The sequence below is a fragment of the Centrocercus urophasianus genome, unplaced genomic scaffold (assembly GCF_019232065.1).
Source record: "Centrocercus urophasianus isolate 14NV4802_14NV808 unplaced genomic scaffold, USGS_Curo_1.0 seq_1338, whole genome shotgun sequence".
NCBI lineage: Eukaryota > Metazoa > Chordata > Aves > Galliformes > Phasianidae > Centrocercus > Centrocercus urophasianus.
The window spans coordinates 49584-62374 of record NW_024884518.1 but is presented as its reverse complement, the minus strand read 5'-3'; positions in this window follow the sequence as shown (position 1 = coordinate 62374).

The following is a 12791-nucleotide window of genomic DNA, read 5'->3' as shown; positions in this document are numbered from 1 at the left end:
AATGTGAAGTTTGGCCAAATGGAGTGAGAGCGCTGGGGAGGCTTTGAGAGAGTGGGCCGCTGTCCCGGATGTCCCCACGTCGCTGTGTTGCGTCCCTCCGTTGGGACGGACGGGCGTAGGACGTGCGCCGGGTGCTGGGCGGGGGGCGCAGGCAGCACCCCAGTGTCGGGCTGTCCCCTTCCCCGGGGGGAGCTCGGCCCAGCCCGCAGCCCGGCCCACGGTTACCCCCTCTCCGACCCAAACCCCATCCTCTAGAGCCCCTTCCTCCCCATCCTTCATCCTAAAGCTGGCACTGCCTCGCATTTCGTGTGGATGTGGGAGGGGAGGGGGCGGTGTGGGGTGTTGTCTGATCTGCAGTGGTTCACTTTAGGGGGGGGTTTTCCCCGCTTCTTTTTCTTCTTTTTTTTTTGGGGGGGGGGGGGGAGATCCATATTTGATCTTGTTCACTTCACACAGCGCTCCCAGACGGAGAATAAAGCCCCCTCCTGAATTATCCAACAGGACTAAAGCAGGTTGAGTCAGTGAAATTCAGTTCCTTATTTTATGAGGTGTCAGGGCTGATGTCGAATATGGCAACGATAACTAATACTACAGTCTGAGGGACCAGAACGTGGTAATTAATCCCAAAGACTTAAGTGTATTTTAGTTCAGGAGAAAAAAAATCACTAATTCAATCGTCCGGAAAATTGAAGTTTGATGCATGAGTCTCTGCTGAAAGGAAAGGCTTTTTCTTCCCTATTCTGGGGCTGGGGCAGGATTCGCAGCCTCCCCGCTCCGCTCCCTCGAAGGGCCCCGGTGTGGGGCTGCGAGAGGATCGGGGGACGGAGAGCAGCTCATAAGGGATTTGCACTTGGGGACAGGGACACCGGGACCGGCAGGGCGGTCTCCAGCATTCTGCCTGCTCGCATTTACTCCGTTGCTGCCAGGAATAAGGGAAAAAAACGGGGAGGACCTCGGGGCCCGGAGAGCCGCGGAGAGCCGCGCAGCTCTTCCAGTGCAAAGAGCAGCCCGGAGGCGCGGGGCAAATTCAACAGCACGGGGCAGCTCGGAGCCGAAGCCACTGAGGGGCCGGGACCCCCAGGGGCAATGCTGGCAGGGGTCGGGGAGAGCCGGGAAAGGGGCTCGGAAAGCTTCTGTGCCGCGTTATCGGTGGGGCTGCGCTCGCTGCACTCAGTCCCGTCGGCGCTGGCATCCACGCCCTGTTCCGCACAACCTTTGGTCCTTTTAAGCCCCGATGTCTCCCGCGAGCCGCAGCCGGGACGCACCGTCGGGGCGCATCTCCCCATTGCAGCGCCGTGCCCCGCCCGCCCCCTCGGGCCGTGCCGCCTCTCCTCGGGCCTCCTGCACCCAAGGGCTGCGCTATGTCCGCCCCGCGCCTCGGGATCTCCTCAATGCCGGGGTAAGGCCCCGAGGGAGGGAGGGAGGCACCCTCATGCGCCTCGCTGTATGGGTTCGGGTTATGCGCGAAGGCATCGCGACGTCACCAGCGCTTGCAGTGACATCATCACCCAAGCCAGTGAGGGTAAGGGGCGTCGGAGCCGAGCCCCGAGTGGGCGGGCGGGCGACGGGATCGCGGTGTTGAAAAGCAGCGCTGGGTGGCACTGGGGCACCGGGTCGAACCCCCCGGGGAGGGAACCACGAACGGGCTCGATGTGGGCACCGCGGAACCCGCGGGCTCTCCCGGCGTTAAATCAACCCACTTGGGCTGGAGGAGGGGAGAAGCAAATGAGAAGAGTAGAGAAAATAATGACATATTTAATTAGGCGCTCGGCGAGGCGGGGGCTGCCGGCGTCGAGCTTCCCGGGATCGCCCCGTCCAGGCTCGGCGCTGGGCGGCCCGCTCGCCCCCGACTGCTCTCACGCAGGAACCGCTGTGTGCCGGAGTCGTTATCATTTTTGTTAACTTTTTATCGACTGTTTGCTAGATGGCATGTCACTAAAGTGTATGATTTGAGATGAAAAATTAGACAGATTAACCCGAGGGGAGAGCCTGATTGATTACTAAATAGGATCAATTTGAAAGTTTTAGTCATAACGTTTCTGTAGAGCCCCTTAATACTTCAAACTTCAATTTTACGGGCTATTGAACTAAGCATGTTCCTGACAAAATTGATATATGTATTAATTTGCTTTAACTGTTGATTAATTACTCTCCACTGAAAGAATTATATGGAGCTGTTTGCCTCAGATTTGCATATTAATCAAATTCTAGTTGATAATTCAGTTGGTGCGATGGATTTGGAGATGGGAGGGGGGCAGCCAGGGCAGGACTCGCAGGAGAGAGAGGGAGAAATATGGATATCGCCTATCCCTGCTTCCTCCCCAGGTTTTCCATCTCCGCTCCCCACCCCTGTGCTCCCCTCACTGCTTAGCTGCCAGTTAGTGCATTAAAACCAAAGATGCAGAACGCGTTACCCCGGCTATTTGGTGAAAACAGAAATTGCCTGTCCGGTTTTTATGATGTTCTCAGCCTGAGAAGGCTGCTCTTTAATGTGTCCTGTCAAAATGTCTGGGATTTAAAGGGAAAACGGCGCAATTTAGCGGTGGGTAATTAATGACGAAGCGGCCGAGCGGTCGGGTTGGCACGGTCCGTCTGTCCGTCCGTCCATCCGTCCCCCGCCGCCCCCCCTCCACCCTTCCTCCGCGGACTCTCTCCCATCCCCTTCGGTCCGCGGATGGTGAAGGTCCGACTCTTTCAACTTTTGTTCCCCTCAAACACACGGATTCAAAGGGTAACGGTGTAATTAAAACCAGATAATTAATGAGACAATATTCCTTCCGCTTACATCTTTAATGAACAAAACCCTTCAGGGCCGGCGTGCTTTTCCAGCCTCATTAAAGAGAATAAAGTTGCGGGGCTTATGTACTTCCCGGTATGTTAATAACAAACCGGCGGCGTGTGCTTTAAAAAAGCGGCGTTGCTGATGCTTCTCGTACCTCGGAAGAGCCTCTCAGAGCCTTCTGCTCTGGAAGGCACAACGGGTGCAGCATCCGAGGGGCTGCGCGGCGCGGCGCGGGTTCCGCGCATTTCAACTGCCCCAAAACGCCGAGGAGCAAAGAGAGCAGCGCCCGCGCCCTGCCAACTTTCTGCAGCACTTTTTCATTCCCTCGCCCATCCCCCTCCCTCTCCCCCTCCTCTCCTCGGTGTTCCAGGAGCGCGCACCGAACCCTTTTGTTTATTTCCGTGTATATTTAAGAAAATAACGGCCCTGGGTTTAATGCCGAGAATATACGGCTGCTGCGCGCCTCCACCCGCTGAATCTCCTTGCTTCCTCCCAGATCCTTCCCGTGGAAGCTCCCGAGGTAATATTTCCTTTTTAGTGCTTCGCGAGCTTCTAACTCAAATTGTTATTGCTTCCCATTTTTAAAGTTTACTTAGCAAAAGGGCCGGCCAACGTGAGCTGCGTGCGAGCTCGGAGAGGCGGAGGGGCCTCGCCTTCAGCTACACTGCGCGAGTGGGGAGGGATAGGGGCTTTTAGGGATGAGTTATACCGCAATCAGCTTAGTAAATCTGCATGCAGAAAGGATGCTAATTAGTCTTAATAGTCTACCAATATGCCCCAAGACTGGAGACACGACGACGTAAATCTGCTACCGATAAATATTTTTAATTGTTGAAATTGAAGCTGGAAGAAAAAGAGCGTTTTCCGTCGCAAATGGTGCGGGATGCGGTGGGATCCGCAACGCTGCTGGGGGGGTCGGTGCCCCCCCACCCCGCTCCCGGCCACCCACACCCCGTCCCCCCCGTCGGGAGGAGGGGGAGCGCCCGCTTATAGCTCGTGCTCGGCGAAATTAGTGATGTATCACGTTAATTACCAGTGTGATCTTCAAATGGTTGCAGGCCCAAGGAAAATTAATGGAAATCCAAATTCTAATTATGTGGCTGGTGTTAAAGAGTCGAACTAAATACCCGGGAAGGGAAATTGGATGATAATGTGGAAATATGCTGCGTTTTCTGGTTATTGCATCACGAAACCTTAGGAATGCATCAGCAGAGACACCGCCGGGAGATGATCTTCGGGGAGACGACAGGGGGCGGGGGGGCACCTGGAACAACAACGAAAAGAGGGAGATATTCCGGAACCCGCTCACTGTGCGCCCCGCTGTGTCCCCGAGGAGGGCTTCTCGATGCCCCCAAACCCGGAGGTGCCCCCGGCCCCGGCGCTGCATCCATTGTAGATGGCGAAACTGAGGCACGGGCGCACCGTGTCTCCGGAGCCCTCCCCGGTCCCCCCCGCAGTCTCCCGGCAATCGCGAGAGGAGGGCTAATTAATTATCACAATTAAGCTTTTGGGTCCCGGGGCTGAAACCTACGGGGAGGGGGGTGAGGAGAAAAGCGGGGTGGCTGGGGAACGAGAGCAGCGGTGCGCGTCGCGTCCCATCCACGCATGTCCCCGGGGGGAAACGGGGACGCGGCCACCTGCCCACGGCCTTAACCCTTTGCTCGCCGGCCGCCTCGGGGTCCCGGCTTTCAGCTCTAAGATCTCCGCCTCATCCATCACCGAGTTAAAAAAAAAATCAACGGGAGAAAGCAATACAGACAAACGCATCAAGACTCGAGAGTGGCGACCCTTGGAAAAGCCGAGGTCCAACCAGATATGAATCATTTTTCTTTGCATACTTTAAAGGAATTACTCGTGATATGCACGGCTGTCACTGCAAACTACATTTATGGATTTGCAAGTCATTTCCATAAATCAGCTGCATTGGATCCATCAGAAGAGCAGAGCCCGGCGTCGGTGCGAAGATGATGGAGCTCTCTTTGAACGTATAATGAAGTGTTCCAAGGGCTGCAGTTATTTTTCTGCTTGTTAAGGATTTTTTTTTTTTTTGAAGGGGGAGGGGGCCCTTTTCGAATTTGATTTTAAATTAAAATGTCGCCAAGAGATGTTTTATTGGTGATCACCCTTATGATAAATTTATGCTTCAATAATTACTTTTCACGGGGTATCGATTTCCTCTGGCAAAAGCCTTTCTCCCTCCTTCCGTCTCCCATCTCCTGAACATGGCAGCACTCCCCCCCTCACTGCAGCCAAGCAGAGCTGGGAGGGTGGCTGAAGTTCATGTCCGAGCCCATGGCTGTAGGTGGGGAGGGGGATGTCCCCAGTTTGCTGCTCTGCAGCTCCCGTAGGATTACAGGGGCTCTGAAGTGTTGGTGCCCAATTTACCATCATCCCCCCACCCACCCACCCTCCACACCTTGAGCCCACAGGGATCCAGGCAGATACAGAGGATTCCTGGTGAGCTCATGGCATGGAGCACTGCTGAGGCCCACACATGGCCCCATGTGTAGCACGGGTGCTCCTTCCCTTAAGTAAAGAAGTAAATAAATAGATATTATTACAACAACAAAAACATGATTATTACAACCAGACTGGATTTTGACAGGGTGTCAAACTCATCCAAACAAATCTCTGCTCATCTGCCCTTTCCCTACAATACTGATATGCCTCTCGGCTCCCCCTCACCCCATTTATTACGGAGAGAACATCCCCCCTGGGCAGGAGCTCACCCTGTGCTCAGAGGACAGAGCAGAGGGCCGGGAGCACAGCTGCCCATGCCAGCTCCCCAGAGGGCCCTCTCACGAGGTTTCCCTCTTCACCCTGGCAGCAGGCCATGGTGCTCCTCTCCTATTTATTTTCTGCTCCCTTCCCTCAGACCAAGAACAAAGTATTTGGTAGAAAAGTGGTGTGGCAACGAGGCTATCTGGTCCTCAAGCGCAGAAGTCACAGCCACGGTCAAGAGCTGTCCTTGCTCACATGTTGGAACTCACAGCTGTGGACATGTGGGCGGGTACATCGCTCTGCCCACAGCACAATTTTGAGCTTAAGAAAGGAAATTGGGAGTGTGCAGAGCATGCTCTACTCCTCCAACCCTACCCAAGCATTTGTCAGAGGTGGTGGTGGGATTCCCATCACTTGTGGGAATCCACGGCATGAATACCTCTGCCCCAAACACGGGTTCTCCTCTAGTTCCCAGGTTGCCACGGCGCTAATTAATTTGGCCGCTAATTTACCTGCCTTACCAGCATCCCTCCCATCCGAGCCCACATCCCGAGGGAAAACAACCCTTCCGGGAGAGCATCCCGAGGGCTGCACCCGGACGGTACGGTTCGAAGCAGTGAACCGGGGGCTGCGGGGGACTTCGGGCTCAGCTCGGCCTTTCCCTGCGCTCAGCCCTGCGCCGCTCCGCGATCAGCTCTGCCCGGCTCGCAAAGCTTGGGCGAGGGGGACCTCTGCAGGCTGCAGATCCTGCAGCTCTCTGCCTGCATAGCACGGATGGAGCAGGAGGATGGAGCAGGAAGGGCTTCCTACTGAAAGTTTGTTACTATTATTATTAGGGAAAGTAATTTTAGAAAACTAAAAAACAGAGGGTGTTGGCAAAATACCCCTTTCTGGGATACTCCCAGCCCACCGGCACGAGCAGCAGTACAAAGCCAGCATCACAATGCCTGTAATCAGCTGCTATTTCTTGTTCCTTAAAAACATATCGTTTTTACAAACTAATGCTCTTCCCAAATAATCCCATTTGTTCCTCACCTAATTCAACTACAGCCCTTAATCTCTTTATACTAATAGCTTTTATTTTTTTCACTTCTTTCTCCTTTTCTTTGCACTGCAGGAAAGAAATCAGCTGTAGTGCCCATGAGCAAGGCTGCAAAACAGCTCCTGCCTTCAGTCCTCATGCCGTGCCCATCCCAGAGTGCAGAAACCATGGCCCAGAGCGAAGGGAATTTGCACCTCACCTTTCTGTGAACCTCTTTTAAAGGGTTTGGCACAGTGTACCTCACGCCTCTGCCAATGGCATCCCCAAAGCCACGCATGAGAGGTCAGCAGCACTCCACAAAAGGCCCCGATATCCCCATGCTCATGTCCCTGCAATGGGATTGGGGGTCTCTATTCAAGTCTCCTACAGGGTGAGGGTCCCATGCTACACTCTGGCAAAGGGTCACCCAGTATCTTGTTTTGTTGAGCCTTGACTGCCACCCAAGTCAGGAATCTCCCTTCAAAGGAACAGTGCTCAAATAATCCATTTCTTAGATGGAGACCCAGAAGGCAAACAGCTGACACCAGCCCTAGAGATGGAGGAGTGCAGCCCCTACTCCTGATCTCCTTCCCCATCTACAGTGAGGAAAATGCTTGCTGTCTCAGAAACCTCCCTTGCAGGGCAAGGGGAGAAAGGTTTCTATGAATGAGAGACAAAAACATCTGTCAGTTGCGGATTAGCAGAGCCTGCCTGTGAGAGAAGCAGAGGGCGAGGCCAACCTTGCACAGCCAGCTCGGGCTATTTGCTGGAGGAAGGCTGCAGTGACAGCAGAGAGCTGCATTAAGAGGAGAAACCCATTTTGCTGCAATGCCTGCAGCTGCTCGCAGAGCGGTGCTGCTTCCAGTCCTGACATTCCACTGCCGTCCCATTCACCACCGAGCACAGCAGCCAAAGGAAGCTTTTTCCTGCACTCATCATAGAGAGCACTGCTCCTGCTCTGTGGCCTCCTGGGAAGTGTAGTTTGGAGCCAGCATGGCCGTCATGCAGCACACAGGCTGGATATCAGCTCAGTGAAATCCTCCTGCAGCATCACGAGGGTGGGCTCGAGCACACAGGAGGCACAGCTGGAAATAAAGACCCAGAATGTGGTGGTGCCCAGGGCATTGTGCATGGGATGGAACAGGCTTGTGCTCACCTGCCTGCTGAGTCAGGGCCTGGCAGCACGGGATCTGCAGCTTTCCCAACTGAAGGACTTCATGATAAGGAGAGAGGAGGGAAATCCCAACCAGCCTTGGATGCAGAGTGTGACCCAAACTTAGCAAACTCCAAGGTTCTGGAAAAAATTAGCCAGTTTTGCACACTCCTGGGTCTGGAATATGAATATGCTCAGGTTTGGGAGTGTTTATTCCCAAAAGGAAACCTCTGAATTGTCTGCACTGCTTCCCCTGGTTATTTATTTCCAACATCGTTTTCTTTCTTTCACACTAAGGAGATGTGAGTTGCATCCAGACTGCGCCTCCCCATTTTCCTCCTCAAAATGATAACAGTCTCATTTGCTAAAGGCACTATTAGAGTATTAAGTGAAAATGAATTAAGTTTAATTCAATTGTTATTTTAGGAGCTTTGCCTCGTCAGGATTTTGCAAAGCTTCATTCTTCCACTCGCTGGAGACTGGCTTTAACACGCTCCTGCTGTGCTGTTGCTGCAAGCCACAAACCCATCACTCTGGGAGTTTTACTTAATGCTAAGGGTAGGATTCTATTTTGCTTAATGTCAGAGCCTTCCTGCCATGCTGCTGGGGGAGAGGGGAGAGCCAAAGACCGCTTAGCTTGAGTCCATCACGAATTAGAAACTTGAGTTGCTGAAGCAATCGCAGCCTGACAGCACAACCCCATTGCTCGTTTCTACCACATCAGTGCCCCTGCTCCAGAGAGCCCTCTGCAGCTGGCAGGGACCTGGGGCGTTCTTATTACCTGGGATTTGTTTGCTCTTTGGATTGCCCAAGGAAGGAGAAGAACCCAGGGGTGCAGCAGGGTCTGCCCTGGGGGAACTGTGCCCCAGTGATGGGTGAGCTCCATCGCCAAGGAGGAACTGCTAGGTGGGCAGTGGACCCAGACTTTCTTGGGACAGACAGCTATGTCTTTGCCATGCGGACAGGCAGGTTACTGTGTGCCCTTGAAGCCTGTAGAAAATAGAGAAAATTCACATTCCTACACAATGTAAAGGCATAAAGGAGAATGTGACCCAGGTGGGTGAGAAGAAGAGACTCAGATCCCCCCTAAAAGCCAACAAAACCCCATTTCAGATGAGCCATCTGTTCCCTATAGCTTTCAGAGTTGGTCTGAGCAAGCCATCACATCTGTCCTGCCTTTCCCTCCAGTTCCCACAGCAGAGAGCAAGGCCAAGACCCCTCAAACAAGCACACACCCTCAGTGCTGGGACACCCCGGTGTCAACAGCAGCAAGAAGCAGCACCAGGAGCTCCCCAGCCCCTAACCTTGCTCAGAGCCAGCGCCTAGGATTTATGGAAGGAAAGCTTGGCAGTGACCTCTGCTCTGCTCCAGCACTGAGCGCGGACTCGGATGGCATTACAGCGTGATGTACGGCCAGCGGCTGTGCCGGGCAGTCTCTTGTGAGCGATGGCTTGCGATATTTCTGGAGTTTATACCTAGCTCTCCAGCTCGACGGGCCTTCTGGATATGATTTGTGCCGTATGTAGCTCTATAAATATTGAGCTCAGAGCATTATATATGGCGACAGCCCTACAGCACTCCAGGTGATATATCCCTGCGTTTGCGGTTGTAGGCGAATAATTTTAGTTTGAGTGGTGTGGCAATGAGAACAAGGAGGAAGTAAAATAAAAGGGTAATTCATGACCAAGCAGACGGCAGAGAGCGTGTGAGATCTGGCTTATTCTTCAAAGCCTTTCCCACCAACTCATTCAGGAAATTGATAGCCGGAATCATTCCCCAAATTAGTTACCTTATCCCAGTGTGCTGTGGGCTGCAAAACAAAGAGGTGCCACTGAGCCCCTGCCCCGGATTTCTGAAGCAGAGGAAGGGAGGTGCAAAGCAAGGGCAGGGGAGGAATGGGGCTGAGGGTAGAACCCCCCACGGGACATGGAGTCCTGGACTGTTACCAGCTGCTCCTCATCCCCCAAAATCATGGAAGACTTTGGCAGCACCACCCTGGGAACCCTTCCTTGCAATCCACCATTAGGTGTAGGCAGAGCGGTATTCTCCTGGCTATAGCTTAAGTCACCCCACATTGCTGCAGCCCAGGTGCCATTTCTCCCCTCATAAAGCCCCAGAGCATTCTTTCACCCCATTCAGCAGATAAGCAAAGAAGGCTGCCATCCCATCACTGCACACTTCAGAGAGTCCTTGGGACCAACCTGAGAACAGCCCAATGGCCATCTCCAGAGGAGAACTGAGGGCAGGTTTCATGCCATGCCAATCCCCTGCTGTGCTCTCAGGCACTTGGGTGCCAGTGCCCACACAAGGCTGGCCCAGGCTGGCAGTTCACCCCATCTGGACTCAGAACTTTCACCTCCATCCTTCCATGAAAGGGGCATCCACAGCTGTGGGTGATAAGGGCATGGCCAAATGAATCAACACTGCTCCTTGGAGAGAATGAGGCAGAGCCTGTAATTAATTGTGAAACAGGTGAGTGAACAATCACACAAAAATGGCAAGAGGGGGAAGGACAAGGACCTGGGCTGCTTGCATACTCTCCAGCAGTCCCCATTCTGTATCCATGTGACCTTCCCAGGTGGGGAAAAGGACAGGGACTGCCCAGGGCAACCAGTGTGGTGGGGAGCATGGCAGCAGCAGGAGAGGGCATTTAAAAGGAGCTGGAGTAGTTTTCTCTGATTCTGTAAAGGTCAAAGATAGTAACAGTGCAGCTCTGCAGCACTGTGATGGGGCAGGGACTGCAGCTACGTGTATCACAGCTCCTGCAGACATAAAGGATGTGTGAGCTGATGCGGTTTCTTCCTCCAGAAAAGATTTAAGCTATACAGGAACAAAGTATATTTCCACTGGAAGCTGCTGCTCTAACCCTGAAAAGACACCAAGGGCTCGGTGAGACAAAACCTGATGGGGTTAAAGCTGCAGTTTTAACATGGCAAATGTCTCCCAGGTGTGGGGGCTCTGGAAAGGAGGCAGACCTGCCAAGTAAAGCACAGCCATGCAGCCCAAATCTTCTTGGTCTGCTGCCCTGAATGCTTCTTTCCAATGCCACTGCTTTACCTTCTCCTGCTCTCCTTCCTACAAAAGGAAATAAAGCAGCTTTTGACTTTTCTCAGCTTCTCCGCACCTTTATTTTGTACACCAACAAGCCAGGAGTGCTCTGAGGATGCCATTTCATGCAGGTAACACTGCAGGTGTGGCTCTGCTTGTCTGGATATCCCCTGCTGTTCTCATAGCATGCATCCCCTGGGCTTGGCACATATCCTGCACCTCAGCACCACTCTGCAAGCCCCCACTATTCACAAACAGGAAGGTAGAGCCTCCAGGGCTGACAAATTTGGCCAGAGGAGACACCTAACAGGCATTAGGTGAAGATGACAGGCACACATCCACAGACTCACCTGGCCCACATGAACGTCTTGCTTTTCTGTAATCAGGGCAAATAAATAAATAAATAGGGGAGAAAAAAAAGCTTCACAGCTGCTAAATCATCCAGAAGATATTATTCCCAAATTTCAGCACGTTGTTTTAGATCACATTTTGGCCTCTGCCCTCTGGGCACCATTTCACTACTAAATGCACCGTGGAACAAATACCAAGTGATGGTGGAGCACAAATAATCCCATCTCAGACAGAATTACTTTTCTGGCAAAAACTGGGGAATGAGTGCAGCTTTAAAAAGCAATAACTGGTTAAGCAGACACACACATACGAGCAGACCCCATTAAAGTCATTTGATACGAGCCAGGGAAAAGCATCTCTAAATCACATAATTATTTTAAGAGAAGACACATTTGTTTAAACTGGTTCAAATCACCTTTGGGGAGGGAGGAGGGAGGCCTTGTGTCTGCCCCATTAAATGCTTTGATTTCCTGCAGCTCAGCCCAGACTCCAGTTTTAATAGCATTAAACGTATGAATGGGACAATAAAATGCAGGTGATTTCTTTGAGCATTATTGACAAAGAAAAAAAAAGTCATCACTTCCTTGTTTATCTCTTTTAGCTTTTGCTGCTTTTCCTGGAAGACGCGCTCGATGCACTCAGCTTCTCTGCACCCAAATCCCATCCTTTTAACCCAAATCCCCCATCCCCGTGCTGGGGCACTCGCACACGAGGCGTGACGCAGGGAGCGGCCCGGAGCTCCCTCCCCGCGTCCAGCCGGGCTCAGCCCCGCGTCCCCGAGCAGCCCCTAGGTGGAGCCCGGCACCCGCAATTGCTGCAGGACGGCCCCGCAGCCGGGGATGCTCCAGGGCTGCTCCCCCCCCTGCACAACGGAGAGGGCGCGGAGCTGGGGACCCCGTCCTGCGTGTCCAACCCCCCCGTGATGTACCCGTGCGTGGCTACAGGAGAGCACCGGGAATGAGGAACCGTGAGCTCAGAGCCACGCAAGGCAGCGCCGCCAGGCGAGTCCCTCCCTGCCGCCACACGGTTTGCACGGTCGAGTCTCCACTCTCCCCATCCCACCAGGATCCATTTGGGTTGCCGTTGGGGATTTCCACAGGAAGGGGAGCCGGGTACTCAGTGCACAAGTTCAGCAGCACAGCACCCTTATTTTGGCTGCATCTCCCATCCATGAGTGCTCACAGGACTTCTTTTCATTCAGGTAACACTGCAGGTGTGGCTCTGCTTGCCTGGGTTTCCCCTGCTGTGTTCACAGCGTTCATCCCCCAGGCTTGGTTTCACTAGCAGGATGTGTGCCAACTGCTTTTTTTCTTTGCCTATGTATGGCTCCAGGGGACTCGTGTCCTGCAGTCCTAGAGAGCACATTGTGCTCTATGTGCCACCTCCCACCTTGGGACAGGTGTGTTAATCAGATTCAGACCCAGCAGAATAACTGATAAGTTTTCAGCATTTGTTTTCCATGCTGGGATGGAAGCTGGGTCTCTGCAGGCATCTCCACAAGGATGAGGGTGCAAAGAGCATACTCAGCCCAGCAAATTCACATCCCCATGCAGGGGTGCCATGTAGGTACCTGGCCACAGCTTGCTGCATGTGTGCTCACTCATCCCAGTCACCTCAAGCACGATTCACAGCCAGCACACTTGGCATCCCAGACACAGAATCACAGAATTGTAGGGGTTGGGAGGGACCTCCAGAGATCATCGAGTCCAACCCCC